This window comes from Suricata suricatta, chromosome 8 (genome assembly GCF_006229205.1).
Source record: "Suricata suricatta isolate VVHF042 chromosome 8, meerkat_22Aug2017_6uvM2_HiC, whole genome shotgun sequence".
NCBI classification, from domain to species: Eukaryota; Metazoa; Chordata; class Mammalia; order Carnivora; family Herpestidae; genus Suricata; species Suricata suricatta.
In genome coordinates, this window is record NC_043707.1 from 68,934,550 (window position 1) to 68,939,757 (window position 5,208).

At 36.4% G+C, this 5,208-nt stretch overlaps 1 protein-coding gene across 2 annotated transcripts in view; it reads left to right on the forward strand.

Moving 5' to 3' along the window:
* Positions 1 to 3,869: 3,869 nt before the first annotated feature.
* Positions 3,870 to 5,208, forward strand: part of LOC115298613 (guanylate-binding protein 4-like) — a 16,254-nt gene continuing 14,915 nt past the window's right edge. The window contains exon 1 of one of the 2 annotated variants that reach the window (XM_029947611.1): positions 3,870 to 4,052. The gene's annotated coding sequence lies outside the window, so the exon portion shown is untranslated. The remainder of the gene's footprint in view (positions 4,053 to 5,208) is intronic. The other variant, XM_029947609.1, reaches the window with a different exon arrangement.

Below are 5,208 nucleotides of genomic sequence, written 5' to 3' on the forward strand. Positions count from 1 at the left end.
GCTACCAAATACCATTAAATTCTTTAAAGAAGACATAAAACCAATCCTCTTCAAACTCTTCCAAATAATTAGGAGGGAACATCTCTGAAGTCATTCTATAAGTCTAACATTGCTCTGACATTAAAACTAGATATCGAACATACAGAGAAATTGAATCACTCTGTTATACACCTGAAAGTAACATAACATCGTGTGTCAGCTATACTCAAAAAGACCAATATCCCTGAGGAATATTTATACAAAGGTCTTCAACAAGATACTATCAAACAAAATTCAAAACAAAGCACACCAAGAGGAATATATGCCAAGTGGGATTGACTCCTGTAACGCCGTAAATGGTTCACATTTGAAAATCAAGCAATGTAATATACCACATAAACAAAAAGAGGAAGAAAACCACCAAAAAATATCAATTGATGCAATAAAGCATTTGCCAGAATTTGACAGCCTTTCATGATAAAAACACCCAGCAAACTAGGAAGAGAAGAAAACTACCTCAACATACTAAGGTCACATTTATATGAAAAGCCCACAGCTAGTATCATACTCAAAGGTGAAAAACTGATTTTCGTCTAAGATCAGGAAAAAGACAAGGATCCTCACTTTTGCCACTTCTGTTCAGCATAGTACTGGAAGTCCTAGCGGAACAATTAGGCAAATAAAATAAATAAAAGCTGCTGAAATTGGAAAGGAGGAGATAAAATTATCCCTGTTTGAAGATGATATAATCTTATATGTAGAAAACCCTAAATACTCCACAAAAAAAGTTGTTAGAATTAATTCAGCAAAGTTGTAGGATACAAAATTAACACTCAAAACCAGTTGCATTTTTATACGTTTACAACGAACAAACTGTAAAGGAAGTTAGGAAAACAGTTCCATTTACAGTAGCACCCAAAAACAACAAATTCTTAGGGATAAATAGGAAAGCTGAAGATTTATACACTGAAAAACTATGAAACATTGCTGAAAGAAATTAAAGAAGTCAACAATAAATGGAGAGACATCTTGTGTACATGGATTGATTGCAAGATTTTGGACTGTTAAACTGTTAAGACCATCCAAAGAGATCTATAGATTCAGTGCAGTTTCCATCACAATCTCAATGTCACTTTTTGCAGAAACAGAAACACAAACAACAAAGTGTAATAAATAACATCCAAAATTTGCATGGAATTTCAAGGAATCCAGGCTATCCAAAATAATCTTGAAAAGAAAAATGAAATTAGAGGTCTCGCATTTTTCGATTTCAAAATTTATTTTAAAACCACAGTAATCAAAACAGTGTGATATTGGCATAATGACATATAGACCAATGGAATAGAATAGAGCTCCCAGAAAGAAACTGTGGCTTATATAGTCAAATGATTTTCAATAATGGTGCCATTACCATTTAATGGGAAAAGAACCATCTTTTCAATAAATGATGTTGTGAAAACTGCATTTCCACATGCAAAGGAATGAAATTAGACCCTTACTGTGTACTATATTCAAAAAACTAATTTAAAATGAATCAAAGACCTGAACATAAGACCTAAAAGTATAACACTCTTAAAACAAAACATAAGGAAAATGCCTCATGACATTGGATTTGGAAAAGATTTCTTGAATATGACACAAAAAACAAAGGTAAAAAATAATATATGAAAATTTAAAAGTCAAACATATGTGCCTCAAAGGACATAATCAACAGAGTAAAACACAAGTTTCATAATGGGAGAAAATATTTGCAAACCATATTTTTGATAAGGGGTTAATTTTTAGAATATATAAAGAATTCCTACAACTCAACAACAAAAACCAAATAACCCAGTTTAAAAATGGGGAAAGGACTTAAGTACACATTTTTCCATAAATGACATAAAAATTGCCAATAAGCATATGAACAGATTTCCAACATCACTAATCATCGAGAAATGCAAATCAAAACCACAATTTCCCCTCACACCCATTAGGATGACTAATATCAGGGGTGAAAAAAAGACTATAACAAGTGTTAGCAAGGATTTAAGAAAATTAGAACCCTCATGCACTGTTGGTCAGAATGTAAAATGGTGTGGCTACTATGGAAAATAGTATGATAGTGCTGTAAAAAAGAATTACTATATGACCCAGCAATACCATTTCTGGGTCTATATACAAAAGTCTTGAAAGAAGGATCTTTTTAAAAATGTTTATTTATTTATTTATTTTGGGAAAGGGGGAGTGGGCAGAGAGAAAGGGAGAGAGAGAATCCCAAGTAGGCTTTGCAAAGTAGGATCTTAAAAAGACTTGCCCACCAATGTTCACAACATTATTCAAAATAGCCAGGAGATGTCCAAAATGTCCATCAATGGATGAAAAGACAAACATAATGTGGTAAATACATGTAATAGAATATTATTAGGCCTAAAAAAAAAAAAGAAGGCAATTCACATGCTAAAATATGTGGAAATTATGCTAAGGGAAATAAACCAATCACAAGATTTATATGGGGTATCTAGAACAGTCAGATTCATAGAAAGAAAATGTAGAATGGTGGTTGCGAGGGACTGAGGGAGAGGGAAATTGGGAATTATTGTTTAGTGGGTATAGAATTTCAGTTTTGCAAGATGAAAAGAATTCTGGAGATTGCACAACAGTGTGACTATCATTAACACTATTGAACTGTACACTTAAAAAATGGTTAAGATGGTTATGTTATACATAGTTTTACCACAATTAAAGATAAGTGTGATTGGCTGCATTCCATCACATATCAAAGGAAATGGGTCTATTCAAAATTGACAATTAGAACTTTGTTTTCTAATTAGACAATTAGAAAACCGACAATTAGAAATTTACATTCCATGTAAGAGCTTTCTTGATTCAAGTCTGTGATTTTAAGAAATCATTTTTGATAGCATTATAAACAATGAATCTCTAACATCTCTTAGTTTTTACCATGTTATTTTCAGAGCCAATTTCACACAAACATATTAGCAAACATGTAATTAATACTCTTAACGTCTTTTCAATTCACTCAGAACGCTTTAGGCAGAGTAAAGCAGTCAATGAACAGATTCCACTTGTATCTATATCCATCCAGAAGGCAGCACATTGTAATAAAAGAGTAATCTGTTACACAGTCCAGTTCTGTCTCTCCAAACCATGGAAGGCCTTAAATTCACATATTTTGTTATTTTTCCAGAATTATTGTTCATACTAAAGTTTGAATAGGATAGGGAGTACCCTAATAGAAGAAACTCTGAAAACGGGGCGGGGGGGGGGGGATGTTTGTAGCATTTGTTAGCTTAAAAAAATTTTTTTTTGTTATTTCTTTGCTCGTTTAAATAAATCCCTGCTGCTGAAACTTTCCTGGTATTTGAGTGCCCCCCTCAAATATATAAGCTCCACTTTCCCAAAATCTGCATCCACCCTAGAGAAAAAAAATGGGGAAAATATGACTAAAATAATAGTGATTATAGCTGAACTATAAAATAACTATTTCTAAACTGAATGTATGTATCCTCTGATTTTATGTGTGTGTGTGTAGGTATTTTATTGTTATTTTTAAAGTACTTACGTTAATACCAAGAAGGCTTTTTTTTTAAGCAGTGGGATAAGAAATAACCACGTAAAAACTTAACCACAGACAAACGAAAACTTCTTCCCTGACAAAGTACCGCCGCAAAAACCGGTTGTTGAAATATTCACAACCTGCTGTTTCTTTGCTCGCACTCGCTCCTATGGCTCTGTATTTCCTGGGGGGCCAGGGGAGCCCAAGACCACTGTGCAGGAGGGACCGGTGAGGAAACACCGGGGAGTTACGACGTCGCCTCATTCACACCCTCGAGTGTCCTGACTTAGCTTAAAGTGAAAACCCACAGTCGTCCAAACACGACTAAGCATGTCGTTTCGATTTCAGTTCTCCTTCATCCCGAACCTGAAAAGAATGGCTGTAATATCCGGTTTGCTTTCAATTTCTAACGGGAAAGGTCGGTGCGTCTCCGTAGAAGCCAGACGCAGCAGGAGCGCGAAGGGATAGGCGAGAGCAGCTGAGAGCTTGCCCCTGACCGCAGCGCCCGCCCTAGGTAAGTTCGCTCCTAAACTTAGTCTTCTATGCACAAATCCATTAACTAACAACAACGACAGATTTCCAAGCGCAGACTCCACGCTGGCGGGCGGCAAAGACAGCAGGAGAACGGCGAGGGTGCTTGCTCCCCGACGTGTGGCCCTTGGGATGCTTTGCCTGCAAAGCGACAACGCGTGCACCATGTCCCCGGGGTGCGCTGCCCCTCCTCTGGCACCCACCTGGCTTGGCACCAAAAGCTCTGCACGGAGGACCGCATTCCGACTGCATCTTTAGAAACGAGGATGAAGTCCTTTCTTAGACTGAGGGACCAAACCCCGACTCAGAGGCAGAGGTGCTGCGTGGAGTCGCTTTATCCACTTCCCAACGCCCTTCTTCACACAGGTCGTGCCTGCACCCCTACTGGGCATTGGGAAAACAGGGAGAAAAGACAATCCTTACCTCAGAGACCATGTAAATCTAAACTTCGGACTGTTGGTTCTTCTTTATTAATTACATGCAACATTCTGAAGATGCTACAAAGCCATATTACATGAAATAACTCAACATTCTTCCTAACCGATTGTTAACCAGCTGTTAAAAATAACTGTATGACCTAAGTATATGGTTTGTTCATTATGCACCGTTTCTAAATGCACCATCCACACACATAATAACCTGCAGTGTTTATTGAAAATACAGTTTTGAAGCATTCTTAACCATCACTCCAGATAACGCTTACACTAACTTTGGAAAATAATGATCATTTATTAGTATATAATAGAGTTATCTAATTCTACTTTTTATTTTGAGGAGAAAAGCTTCTTGTCTTGCTTCCACAGTCCTGCTTTGCATTAAACATTTTTTAAAAACATCACTTTGTAAGCTCATCTCTTTCCCAAACCTTTTCAAAATATTAACTATGAGAACTCCACATCTCCTCCTGCCACGGCATTACAAAGGCTCATGTTTTCCTTCTAATCTCTTCTCAAACCACCCATAGAAAAGAAGAAAAATGGTATAGAAGAAGTCTCAAATTAAATTTTTGACCAAAAAAGTATTTTAGTTACCCTCTTATTCCTTGGTAATTTCTGACTGACACAGAATTTTTGCTTCACTATTCTGTGGCTTCACGGGCTCATGATAGAAACAATGCATTAATGGGGGGAAATTTAATA